The 14,530-nt window shown below is 41.4% G+C and overlaps 1 protein-coding gene and 1 long non-coding RNA gene across 4 annotated transcripts in view; one reads left to right on the forward strand and one right to left on the reverse strand.

The window, feature by feature from the left end:
• Nucleotides 1-7,338, reverse strand: part of LOC141423430 (uncharacterized) — a 38,647-nt gene extending 31,309 nt beyond the window's left edge. The window contains exon 1 of the long non-coding RNA XR_012448306.1: nt 7,122-7,338. This is a non-coding gene — a long non-coding RNA (uncharacterized lncRNA). The remainder of the gene's footprint in view (nt 1-7,121) is intronic.
• Nucleotides 1-14,530, forward strand: part of Tshz2 (teashirt zinc finger homeobox 2) — a 416,806-nt gene that overhangs the window by 93,050 nt on the left and 309,226 nt on the right. The gene's annotated exons all lie outside the window — the stretch shown is intronic.

A 14,530-nucleotide genomic window follows, 5' to 3' on the forward strand; every position in this document is an offset into this window, starting at 1 on the left:
CTGTCTTTGTTTTTATTTGCTTTATAGGAAATAGTATTGTGGGCAAGAACAAAGGTACAATGTGCAATCACTGAAAAAATGCGCTGAGATGTCTATTAACATTGCAGGATGGCCGTAAAGTCCTATCTTTTCATCAGAGCAACAAAGGGACAAATACATCTCCAAGTCCACTCCCCATGAGTCTGGAATTGAGTACAATCTCAGGTTAACTGGAGTAGTCATGGAGCTCAAGGAAAGATGACACTTCTTGAGTGCCCGCTGTACATTTACCAAAATTAGCTTACTGAGTCCTCATACACAGCCTGTTCTGCTATAACACTGCTTTGAAAATATGAATTTGTCCCAATGTAATTGGTACAGTTTTAGCATAAGGTGCATTTTGCATTTCTGTGTGTGTAACCTCATCTCTTAGAAACACTAGGTGAAACCAGAAAACTGTATCCAGCTCCCCCAAGCCATGTAGAGACACAGAAAAAGCTATACCTCCTTCCTCATCTCATCAGGTATGCTCTAAGCCACACCTCTACATACCTGGTGTTACGCCTTCCCATTGGGTGTCAGGATAAACCCTTCCCTACCTCTGAACTATAACTTCACAGGTTGCAACTTCCAACATCCATTTACACAAATCTTGTCATGGTATCACATATTTTCTTAACCAGGTACAATATATAAGTAAGTACTACTATTTTATTGGGATTCTGACTTTTTATTATATGTTACTGACATATAATAATGCCCAACCCCATTTCCTCCCCATGCTCTGTGGTTTTTATTGTGCAATTTGGAAAGGTGGAAGCACAATCTCTTTTAGAAGCACCTACATGCCTTATAGTGGAACTGACTATATGTAAGAATGGAGTAAATATTATTATTATTATTATTCCTTAGTCCACACATAAGAAAATAAGCTCATGGAAGGTGAGTAACTTACCCAAGGTCATGCATTACAACTTCAGGCTGTCTAATCCCATCACCCCCTCTCTTACCTAACTCCAACACCTCTAAAAAACTTCAGAACAGCTGTTACCAAGCAGCTTCAGCAGGATGAAAATCAGAATTTTCTAGAAAGGCTGTCATTCACAATGACCCACACCAGTATTTGAATGGTCTATGTATTTTTTAATCATGGAGGTAATCCCCTCTGCACATTTTAACTAAGTCCCATTCTGCTCACATGTTAATAAATTTTTCTCATTTGTGAGAGTTGCTGAGTAAAGCCAGTGAATTGTTTTACTCAGTAGGGGGTGGAGCAATAATAAAGAAGCCTCCTGATTAAGTAGGGTTGGAGCCTCTCATCTCTCTCACTGAGTGGGAGGCGCCATTAGTAGTAAAAGTAATTACCTGTGTAGAACACGCTGATTGCTTCGAGTACCTGCTACATGCTACGAAGATAGTCATCTCAATTTCAGAGCATCTTAAGAGATCTTCATTTGATGTTAATTTTACATTTTAAGCAAAAGTGCATTATTTTTGGAAAACATTGTGTTAGCTGAACGAACAAATCCTTTTAAATCTCTTCAAAGACATCCTGGGCTCTGGTCACTCCCTTATAAATGGTCTTTCCCCCAAATGGGAGCTGTAAAAAACATTGCACAAAGTTGGAAATGATAAGCTATCTAAATGTTAAAGAATCTATTTGGTAAGAGTTGATTTTACATAGGGGTAAAAAACTGTGCTTTCATCCATGAAATCCATTATGTGAGATGTTAGCTACTTAAAGCAGTAATTCCTAAGAAATTGTCCGTGCCAAATCTTGTTAAATGTTGTATTGGATAGTTTTGCTGAACTTCAAATTCTTCTGTGATAGGAATATTAGAGTCAGAGTGTTCCTGATTAGAGTGAGGCAAGGCCAGAGGTTTGACACTACTGGTAATAACTCCAAAAAAAATTCAGGACAGGGCTTTGGGAGGTCAGATAACTCTCCCAGCTCTTCCACACACAGGCAAAATGACCATGGTCTTACACCTAACTTTCTGTGGCTAGAATGAAGAGGTCAGGCAGGAATTTCAGCCATCCGGATTCTGATGGAGGTCTCTAGCCTTCACATTCACAGGAAGAAATCCTCACAATAGCCTGGTAACTAACCACATCCTATGCTGCTGCACTGTAAGCCTGGCCATAAATGTTTTTATCAAGATCGTTGTTACTTAAGTAGTACCTAACGGTTGCTGTCCCTAGGTAGGTAAGTAAGACATTTCTGTAAGGCTGGTTCCAGTATGTCAGCTTGTAAATAGTTTTCAAATAAACAGGCTACATTAAATTTATGGACCAGACAAAATAAAATATTTTGTAGTTTCTATTTGATGTGGCCAGAAAGCCAAGATTGGAGGTCCTTTATTCACCATCTCCTCATCCTTTTTTTTCGCACCTGCTCATTTCAGAAAGCTGAAAGATAAAATCAGGTTATCTAATAAAAAGAGCAGGTGTCAAAGTCAGACAGACCGGCTCAGATCCTATTCCTAGACAGGTTCAAATCTTATTCCCATTTATTTGGGTGCAAACTCTGTGATATTCATGCCAGTTGAGACACAAAGCAAATTACTCGTCTGTAAATTGGGCACAGCAATAAACGGTTGTTTTCTAGAATTGCTAGGAAAACTAAAATCAAGTGAGATAATGTGGGAATTTTTTTTTTCAGAAAGGAATTCTAAAAACCCTCCAGCTTGCAGTAGTTACCTTGAAGAAGGGACTTCAGGGTTACTTTGATGTCCGTTTTTTGTTTTGTTTTACAACTTTTTTTCCCTAATTGAATTTTTTAACTTCGAGCATTTATTGCTTTTTAAAATTTTTTTTCTTTTAATATCATTTATCTTGGGTGAAATCATAAGCCTTTTTATCATTATTTTGTTCTTTAGACTGCTCTGATTTTTAAAAAACTAGAATATTATTAAAAGTTAAATAAGATAATATAGCCAAGGTGATTTTCATAAAGCCTGCCACAGAATAAACATCAATCAAATTTATAAGTAATCATATCATCTCCCTAGCTACAAAAACTTAGAAGCCAAGGAGAGCAAAGCATGGCAAAAACACATAGCAATTACTCTAAAGATTTTCATGTTAGTCATTCTGGATAATTTTAGGCCCCAGAATCAAGGTCACATGTTTACATATGGGGTAAATTGTTTTATGATGAATTGCAAAGAAGCCTTGGAATTATTTTTGTTCTAGAGATTGCATTAAAGAATGTTTGATGCAATTTGGATATCCAAGTGGGCCTTCACTGTTTTGGCATACGTTAGTTAAGATTCAACCCAAGATAGGTCACTAGCTAAAATGGAATGACACTGATGTCTATGTAGAGGAAAAATCACAAATTCTTCAACTAAGCTTCTACTGGTTTGGTTAGGGAGGAACGTGCTGATTGTATGTGAGAAACATCTCTTCATGTTTTATTTTTTGTTCTTTGATCCTTTCCTTTGTTCTCATTCATTCGTTCCTGTGCCTGCCTGCCTGCCTGTTTCCCTTCTTCCTTCTTGTGATCAGTAAGCACCCCTTTTCTATTTTAAAATCAGAAATCAAACTCAGTTCAAATACCTTTGACCAGGTCAAAACACAAGACTTGAACTAACACTTAGCTTTTGCTAAAGCAATTTATTGACAAAGTGCACATTTCTGCTTTCTTTTCTACTTCAGACACTAATTAATAGATTTTTAGCCCTCATGCAAGCCATGCATCCTCACTGAGCCTCCAAAATGGAATAATATCTAGTTTATCATATATATGAAGAATTTAGCCCTGCGCTAGATCACAGTGGATTTGTTAAGTCGTAACCATAGCTATTTCACCACTGGTTATGACTTTTGTATGCTATGGAGAATTTGCAATATGCCCCCAAGCTTTAGGTAATCAAATCAGGGTGTCTGCATAGTGCTGGTGGCTTGATTCCTAAAGCAAGACAAGATATAGGTATTTGATGTTGTCAATTACTAAGCACTGATTAATATGCTAGACCCCCAGGTCAAGTACTTTATATGCACTGCATAATACATATGATTTTATTATTCCCACTTTACAGATAAAGAAATTAAGGTCTTTGGAAGAGGCCAAGGACTTTCCCCAGGATAAATCAAACTCAGATATTACAGAGCCCATGATCTTAATCACTGCGTACCCTGGGATTCAGGGTCAGAAAAATGAACTCAGCACCAATGCATGCCCGTTCCTCCCCATGGGAAGTTAAGTCAGTGGTGGGGACTCAGGTGCCCCAGCCATAACAAGCACTGAACCCCAAGCCAGACAGACCTTCCTGTGGGCTTCTCAGAGTCCTCTCCAGCCATATTGCACCTGACCACACCTTCAAAAGCTTAGGGTCATCATGCACGTGGTCCAGATTTGGACCCAGGTCCTCTCCTGATTCTAGCTGTCATCAATTCCCTGCACAGAGGTACATTTTCCAGTATCTTAGCATCTTTGTGTTGGTGGGGTGGTGCTGACTGTCCACTGCTCACATCAGAGTTCTCTGAGTCATAAGGAAGAATGATTCTCTTCAAAGGAAAGTAAGTGATAACAACCAAATAACAACAATAAGAATGTCAGAGGAGGGCCCTGTGTGGACAGGCACCTGCAGGAAGATTGAGCCACTGGATATGAGGACAGGAAGGACCAGGTCCCATGGACATGGCCTCTGCAGATTGTCAGCACTTCCCTCAGACTTTCCTTCTCTTAAGAGCTCCATCTGTCCATTTGGACTCTTGGGCCTGTCCTTATGAAAGGTTTGGCTCTCTCTGGATTGTCTATCTTCTGTCCCATCACCTTTGGTCCAACTGGTGTCTTTTTGGGCATACAGGTGCTTCATGGAGAAGGGAAGGCATGTCCTGAATAGATGGTCCCCAAGTCTGTGCACCATATTGATCCTTTGAAAGTGTTGGTTGGAGGAACTTTTTAGCAAGAATAATGCATTTTAGAGCAAATAATGACCTGCTCCTAGCAGCCTAGCACACCACATAGAAGTACAGGTTATTCCACACATCCAGTTACTTACATGCAGACTTTACATTGCATGGCACTGTGTTAACTAAAATTCATGGGTCTCTAAACCATGTCCTGCCTTTGCACCTGCCGTGGTCTCTGAGGTGCCATGCAACATGAGTAGGGTCTATGTTCTAGACGTACTTCATGCCTGACCTTCTACCAGGAGCTGGAACTACACCAACAATGCAAACAAAAGAAACGATTCTGCCTTAGGCATGTTCACATCAGGTAAGGGAGAAAGAAAGCAAAACTGAATACAGAATTTCTAAAGTGTGGTGTGTGGGAAAAATCAGGGCTAGGAGGTGGCAAAGGAAGAGTCAAGGGTCAGGGTGGAGAGTGCAGTGTTGGAGAGGATGTCAGGAAAGCTATGCTGAGGAGTGGACCCACAAGTAGACACAAAGGGAGTCAGGAAGCAGCCATGTGACAATCTGCAGAAGGAGATGTCACCATGACAAATCGTCCCAATGCTGGACCTCATGCCCTTTGCTGAGAAACACACTGGAGTGAATGAAGAGAATTGAGCTCAGCTACAAAAGTGAACCACTTCTGCACAAGACCAGGTACTTTTTCAAGTAAAAAGTGGCCATGCTCAGGGATATTTCTAGGAGAAAATTCAGTGCCAAAGGCCAAACCCACTCATGTCCTCACTCATGTAGTGTTCCAAACAGATCATGGCTTGCACAACTGGCTAGCTCACACAGTCCCTCCCTGTCTCTACAGCCATGAGTGGTTTAGACATCTTGTATCCTTGGCTGCAAATACTCATGCCTTCATTCTGACAATCATCTCACCAGAACACAGTCTACTTGGTGCAAGGCCTCCCTAGATCTTTGCTGTTGACACTCTTTTGAAAGTCAGCAGATCAAAGCTACAATTACTCATGAGCACAGCCTTCTTTGCTGCCTGTATAGCCTTATCTGTAATGAAGCCTCTGTTTTGTGCCTCTGTTAAAGGAAGGACCAGGAAGTGAGACTAACAAGGACTCAAGAGAATAAAGCTCTTAGAGTGATTTTATGTTTTTGATTTCTTATGTGTATTTTAGTGGCTTCTTCCAGGGAGTTAGGGGAAAGAAATAGTAGGTCTATTGATTCAATGGTTGGTAGAGATAGCAGCATGATGTCATAGCTTTGGACATGCACCCCTGTCTCTTTTGGCTGGATCAGATCTGAGGACAGGTACAACCCTTTGCAATTTCACTGGCCCAGAGACTTCAAACCAGCAGTTTAGATAACAGACTACTCTGGTGATTTTTGGACTAATGGTCCAGGAAAAGGAATAAATATAGTTCTCTTCTTCCTGCCTTTTCTCACAGCTTTCTCTGCATCTGGCCTTATCTTAAAATTCACAGAGACTCACACCATGTTGGAAGCATTCCATAACCTCATCTCAGCAAGCAGAATGGGTTTTCCTCCTCTGTGGTCCCCCTGGTTCTAGACCTATTTCTGCTCTTCTTGTAGTACTGTAATCTCTCTCTCTCTCTCTCTTTTTATTCTTACTACTACTGGGCTGCAAGCTTCTCAAGGGCTCTGCCTAAATTTGATTCAGTTAACAAGTTTTGATGGGGAACCTGCTGTGGTACCAGGCACTGGACCAGACTGGGAATCCAAGAGGAAACAGAACGTGGAGATGCAGTCCACTGAGATTAGAAATAGTCACAGCAGGGAGCTGCAGTTACCAACTTTGTTGAGGGCTAAGAAGGAAAACCCCAAGGTTTGTAGGCACCCTGATTGTTTCTGTCCTTTAGTGCAAGCAAATAATTGATTTGAGTTGGATGGAGGGTTGCACCTTGGCCCCCATCTGTTGTGGTTAACTCTCCCAGTTTGTAGGTGCCTATGTCAAACAGTCAACTTTACCCTCAAAATGCAAATGAGTACCTCAGTTTTTAAAAAATAAAATTAAAGGTTTCTATCTAAATGGAGATTTTATGGCTTTTAGAAACCTGTAAAATCTCCCCTTTCCCCATGGGAATTCCGCAATGGACTGACATATATGGTATTTTTTCAATGTCTGACTTAAGCCCAACAACAGCTTACTTTCAATTATTAACTGAAGTCTCTCTGAGAAAGGAGCATTTTGAAATTCTGAGGCCCGTGGATCCCATTCACGATCCCACATAGCTACTAAGACAGGCACGGCCACTCACCTAGCTATGACAATCCAGCTCTGTTGCTCAGTATTGCTATTCAGTATCCAAATTTATCAGGAGCTCTGGGTTCCAAGGCCAGCCACTGAGTTTTTCTGCATTTCTTGCCAGGCTTGGGAGGGGTGTGCTGAGATGACACGTCAGCAAGACAGCTCCCGCCTGCCAGGGAGAACAGTGTGACACTGCCATGGCTCGACTCAGCCTCCTCCTTCTCGCCCCTGGCACTCTGCAATCTAGTCGGCTCCTGGCAGATACCTTTTTAAATCTCCCCATTATGTTCAACAGCATGTCAGCTGAGAGTTCAGGGTTACAAGACCATGTCCAATGGGCCAAAGTGTCTACAATGAATGTTAGCTCATAAAACATACGTGGCACATCTGTGGGGTCCAAGCTGAGCCCACACGGAGGAAAAAATTAAGTGAATTGCTTAATCCACAGTGCAGGTACAGGAATTTCTTTTTTTAACATAGAGTTTTTCCAACTTCCAGGTGGACAAATCAGTTGAAAGGGGAATCGATGTTTTGTTCCCAGGTAGAAAGTAATGAACCTGGAGTTTTCTAAGACTTGGAGAGCCTGGCGTTCATAAATTCATTTATTTATTTCTCAAAGCTTCGTGGAGTGTCTGTGATGTGCCAGGCACTGCTCACATGCTACAGATAAAATAGTGACTAGGAAAAAATTCGTGCTTGGGAAATCCCTTCCCAGTTGGAGAAATTGCCATTAACCATTTAAGTAAATAATATAAACTAGATTTTCTGATAGTAATATATGCAGATCATAGGATACAGGGCCAAATGAGAAGTCTCTGAGAAGATGACATTTAGATGAGTCCCAAAGGATGAGAATAAACCGTCCATATGGAGAAGCAGGTGCATGGTCTAGTGGGGAAGGCCCCAGAGCTTCCAGGAGCACTCAAAAGGCCATGTGGTCTGCCATTAGTGAGTAGTGTGGAGAGAGGCAGGGGGTGAGGCCATCAGGACACAGGGGTGCAGGTATTTGAAGGTCAGGGTACACAGTTAGGGTATACAATTGTAAGCAGTGGGATTCAGACATGGATGTTGGCTGGGTTAGGATGGAGAACACCTCTGTAAGACTGAAGTGCACTGTCTCCCACCTACCAGAGTGACCAACAAGGGCTGGCTTACAATGGACCCTGAGTCTGCAAGCACAGGTGAACTTCACAGTGGCTTCCTCGGCGTCTTGGATAACTTTGTACTGATTTTTCTGCTCCAGCTTTGCAGAACAAATAAGGCTTTGTGGAGCCTCTGGTTTGAGGCAGAGAGTCAGGGGTATGTTAGCTCACACCTTGCTTGCCACGCTGTGTGGATTCTCACCAGTTTACCCCGACTTTTTGTTTGCAGGTTTGTTTTAAACATGTCATGTCTTCTTATCCCAAAACACACGTACACTCTTGATGCCGCTTAATATTTAATTCAAATAAAATATTTACCGTATCAAATGAAATGTTTACACATACGAATTTTCCTATTCCCTTAGGAGAGAGTTTTGGAAGGTGGGTGAATCTCTTATAGTACACAGGCACATTTTAAGTGGTACACAGATAAATTTCTCTAACAATTTAATTGTAATGTATTTATCTTAATGTGGAATATTTGTATAAAATGAGGGCCACATCAGACTGGTAATTTTATAGCTATTATTGGTAGACTTTTCACTGTCAGTTGTAAAATAAAATTTACTGTTCAAATACATTTACGTAAGAAGTAAGTCTGTTTAAATAAAGGATGAGAGCACTGGAGTAGTTCTGTACAGGCCACATCGATGAAGGAAGAGCAGTGTGTTGAGGCTTGGTGACAAACCAAGTCTCTGAAAGGATGGTGTTGCCATGAGCCATTTCTCTTAAGCTTGTATTCCCTCCCACTTTCCCAGCTCACGTGGGTCACCCATTGAGCTAAACTAGAAACTCAAGGGGGCTTTGCTCACAGGTGGTTTAAGTCATTTTTAAGATTTATCCACTACTTAAATCACTTATATTCTGATTTTGCTCATTAGATTTTGCAATATGATTATATTTTAGATTTTTGATGAAGCCAAAGTACCATAATTGCCTTTCCAGGAGGAAATGAGGCACTGTGGGTGTAAACATAATGTTTTTACCAAATGTGGATAAAGTTGTTTGTTATCGGGTAGCCTAGACATGCAGAGTATGCTAAAAATTGACACTCACCAGGGGAGGGCCCTTGACGTCAATTCTAATTCTATACACAGGGACCTTAGTTGAATTGGAAGCCAACCTAGTTACCATTCTATCTTGTCACATCCTTTCTCTGATGTGTAAACTGAGTCAAGCGAATGTCAACTGAAGCTTCAGCCAGAATTCAAAGCCAGCATTCACTCGGCTTTAACCCAGATGACAATTCGTCAGTCATGAGCCTTCTCATGTTAGTTGTTGATGCTGATCTGTGTGACAAAGTGTGTGGTTGCTAGTCTCTCTTTCCCTCAAGACAGCCTAACAAACAAGGCATCACCTGGGGGAGAGACGTTAGCCATGGGAAAAAGGAAACAATATTCCCTTGTATGATGCTGACTGTCACATGCTATGTCATTAGCTCCTTCTGAACCTCTTCTTGGAAACATGTCTCTCCCAGTTGTAATCTGTGCATTGTTGTGTCTTTTAAAAAATTATTTTGAGCTCCTAAGTTAAGATAAAATACTGCATAAGAACAGAGTAGGAGAGGATCTGAGAAGCCATAGTCAAAAGGACATTCTGGAAGGGTGAAACTAATAGTGAAGTATCTTAGTCACTTTATGTTTATTTTGGACTTTCTCCTGGCAAGAAAGAACCTCCTATCATTATAACAGAGATCGAGGATTGGCAATTTTTTTTCTGTAAAGGTCTAGGAAGTATATATTTTCTGCTTGTGAATCATATGGTCTCTGTAGAGCAGCTAGGGACTATGCAAACACATGGCTTTTTTCCAATAAAACTTTATTTACAAAACAAGTAACAGGCCAAGTCTGGCCCTGAGGCTGTAACTTGCCAGCTCTCAGCACAGAAGTTAAGAAGTTGGAAGAGTACAGAACCGAAACACATTCTGCAGTTATGCTTGCCTGCTGTGACTTCCTGGTCATCCTTGGGGATATCTGTTAGCTTGTCAGATTCTGCTTTTGTTTTTATACTTCCTCCAACAGTTACTGGGAACATCTAACAAGTGATGCTCAAAGGAATTAGCACAGATATGACCCAGGGTTAGGTACTGTTTTGCTGCAGTGTTGCAGCAGTTGTAGGACTGGGGCCCCTCCAGTCCATCACCACAGAGAAATGAAAGTAACCTAACATGGAAATTGGCCAAACCACTCCTCTGCTGTCCCTGGTTTCCCACGTCTTTCACCATGGCCTGGTCTAGCCTATGCTTACTTTTCCAACATGGTGGGTATTTCTTCCCCCAACACACACGCCATACTAAAGCAGCATGTGAGCTCACTCTCCTTCAGGACGTTTGTACATCCTGCTTCCTTTTTCCAGAGTACTGCTTCCTTGACTTTCATCATGGCTGGTTTCTTCTTATCCTGTAGGTGTTTCTTGTATGTTATTTTCTCCAAGAAGTCCTCATTGTTCTCCCACGATGACCATTTCCTCATAACTCTTAGCAAAATCTGTCAGTAACCATGCCTGTCTTCTTCACAATTGAAATCACAGTGCTTTATTAAATTCGCGACAAACACACGTTAAATAAAACAGTGTATTTATTATGCTGATCACCACCATAATAAGTAATTCTTAAAGCCTAGCATCCAACACAGATTTCACCAGACCTCAATCATTTTCAAATTATTTCATGATATTTTCTTATCTGTGTACTAGTTGTATCTTTTAAAAATCACTCCCTTTCTTTTCTATTTATTTTTTTAATTAAATCAGGAATTGAGAAACTATAGCCCTTGGATCAAATTTGGCCCTCCATCTGTTTTTGTAAATAAAGTTTTATTAGAACACAATCACACCCACCCATTCCTGTATTGTCTATGGATGTATTCACTCTCCAATAGCAGAGTTAAATAGCTGATATTGTGTAGCCTGCAGATCTGGAGACATTCTCTACACTGTCCTTTGTAGAAGAGAACTTCTGACCCCTGGAATAAGCAATAAACAGCCACTCAATCCCATATTCAATATGCTAGTTATGTTTTTATTTATATTCTCATCAAAATATCTTGTAACTATTGCATTTTTTGAAATATTTGCTCAAGGACTTACTAAATACATCTTGCTTGCCTCTTCTGGTACGTGAGCCAGATTTTGAGGTCATTGTCACAGTAGTCCTCCAACAGCATCAGCAAGACTCCCCTGACTTGGTGCAAGTCAGAGCACTTTCCCTGGAGATCCTTGGGTGATTCCTCTTCTTTATGCAATTCTCAAATTTATGCCATTGTAAATTTGTGGCCCTTGTCCTCCAGTGCTGTTCATCTGCCCGACACACTCTGTACGCAAGTCTGTGGGAGTCTACTGTGAATATCTGTATCGGGGATGTCATTATAACAGGTGTCAAAAATGCCACTGCTCTCACAGAACACCTAGACTCCTGACAAGACAGATGAAACCTACAGCTCCATGGTACCTGAGCTTCCAGAAATCCAGGATGCTGGCTTTTTCTCATGTTAAGAATAGCTGGTGGCTGTTCTGTTAGATATCCCTTTGTCAGAAAATTCTGCCTTCCAGGACTTCTCCCAGATTCATGTGTTGCAGCATGAAATTTCTTGTAGACAATAGAAAAGAGTTTTTACAGATCTTTATTTAATTTTTTTTAATGATAGTCATTTGTGTTGTCACTTCGAAGGAAAGGTATCAGGCCACTCAGTGGCAGGAGACAGACACCAGATTGTCATGGTTTAAACAATTAGGCATTTTACTGGTTCATGTCACTAAAAACTCTAGGACAATCTGGCTCCAGGTATTGCTAGCTCAAGGTATCAAATTATATTACTAAAGCTCTTTCTTTCTCTATCTCTCTTTCTTCTCCTCCTCCTACTCCTCCTCCTCTTTCTTCTTCTATCCACTTCCACTGTGTTGGCTCCATCTTGATGCAATCTCTTTCCTTATTGTGACCCGATGGGTACTATCAGCCTCAGCTTTGTACCTCTCAAAACTAAGTCCAACTTGAGGAACTAGTCTTAGATGTTCTAGTTAATATCTGATGACTTCTAATTGGGTGTGCTGTCCCACTTTGGCCAGAGAAATGGGATGTTCTGAAAGTAAAGTGTAGAACACGTCACTTCTGGAGTTGGATGTGGAACTAGCCAGCTCCCCTAGGATTACATGGCACTCAAAGGAAGATCAGAAGGTTTTATGAAATACAGGGTAAATAGATGCAGGGCGAAACAACAATGAATTTCTCCTATATAAGAAGTCAGCTTACTCCTCAAGATCTGATTTTCCACTTTGCCTTCTAGTGATGGGCTTCCCAGACTCAGGACTGTTCACTCAGGGCCAGATAATTCTTTGTCATGAGTGCAATCTTTTGTGTTGAGAAATCTTTAGCCACACCACCAGCCACTCCCTATTCAATGACAGTGGCATCTCCTCCTTGCCTCCAGTCATGACTACAATTGCCCTGACTTGAAAATCTACTGGTTACATGTTGGGGACAGGTTAGGATCCCATCCATCATTCCCAGGTAATAGATACTGAGGGAAGGGAGAACCTCCAGAGCTGAGCTTGACAATTTTTCAGCCTTCATTGACTTGTGCCTTCTCCAAGGAGCCTGGGGAAGGTTGGTCTTCAGAACCACAGGGGCACAGTCCAACCTATCACCACAAGCAAAGGGTCACCTAATAATTGAGAGTCCAGGGATCAGGAACTTTGAGGTTTGAATCCAGTTTGGTCTGCATTCTTGGTCTATGACCTTGGACAAGTTCCTTAATATCTCAGAGCCTGGGTTTTCTCCCTCCAGTGAAATAAAGACCATACCTGTGTTAATGAGAGATTGAAATATAATGAGTGACAGTATTTAGCAAAGGGGCAGGCCCAATGTGATCACTTAATAAATAAGAGCTCTAATGTTTTGTGCCCTCATTGTCATGAGATTGTCATCAGTATTTAAGCCAAGTTTTCCCTCCTCCATCCCATCTGGGGCCAAATAGTTTACTATTGGTGGGGCAGGGGGAGGGGGGAGGGGGGCAATCCTGAGCACTGAGGATGTGAACTTGCATTCCCAGCCTCATCAGCTAGATGTGAGCAGCAAGCTCAGATGAGTGGATCCAAGCTATCTCCAGACAATGCCAGATATCCCACAGGGCAGGGCAGAGTGGGGTGAGAGAAGAGTGGGGGCAAAACCATCCCCTTGAGAACCATTGTTTAAACCCACTGGGGGACCAGTGTGGCCATCTGAGCACAGTAACGATCCTCTTGCTTTGTTCTATTTCCCAAGGCCAGTCCCATGATTTTCCCAATAAAAAGAAAAGGATCCTTCCCAACCTTCTTAGGAAAGTCTGAAGTCCCAAGGCCTGACACCATATCCAGATGAGTGTTATTAGAAACTCGGACTTCCTGATGCAAGCAGACTCAGAGAAATAATTCCAATCTCCTTTGGCCTTTATCTCTCGGCCCAGAAACACTGCCTCAAGGCACCCTAATCACACTTGTTCTATTTCCAGCCCTAAACTGGCCCAAGGGATCCATGCAGTATGTCCACTTAGTTGCTAAAATGTGTCCTAATGTCTGGCTACCAGATGGAAAATCACTGCTGCACAGTCTGGCCTGCACGTTGTAATGAAAATGCTTGTTTGAGTTAATGGAAAATGTAGGCCAGACCATGAATGCCATGGCAGGGTAGACTCACATGGGGGTGCTGAGAGTAGAGGTAGAATGAAGACCCCTCTCCCATGGTCACCTGACACTGAGAGTCCAGGGGGTGAGTGGGAAGCTCAGCCAGATGTCAAATCTGATAAACTTGGCACCCAGCCCTCTCCACTTATTACCAGCACAACATCATGGCCAAGAGCCTGGAATGTGGAGTCGGAAAAATCTAAATAGCTACTCAGTAGCTACATGTGCCATGGCACATAGCTTGTGCTCAACAAATACTGGTATTTCCATAATAATAATGAATAACGTCCAATTATTCATCCATAAAAAAGATAATATTACCCATGTCTTAGCTAGTAACTTAGATGACCTTATGTAAAACTCAGCACACAGAAAACACTCAAAAATTATATTTATCCTATGAAACAGATTGATAGGATTCAAAGCCATTTCCTTCATTCTTCATTCATTATTCAATTGATTTTTATTTAGAGCTTACTTTGTGCACTGTCTTAGCAACTTGCAATTCAACCACTGAAGAAGAATGAAATGGTCTTTTTTTACTTTTTATTATTTTTTGGTGGTACCGAAGTTTGAATTCAGAGCCTCACTCTTTCTAAGCAGTTGCTGTACTACTCGAGCC

Source organism: Castor canadensis, chromosome 5 (genome assembly GCF_047511655.1).
Source record: "Castor canadensis chromosome 5, mCasCan1.hap1v2, whole genome shotgun sequence".
Classification (NCBI taxonomy): Eukaryota; Metazoa; Chordata; class Mammalia; order Rodentia; family Castoridae; genus Castor; species Castor canadensis.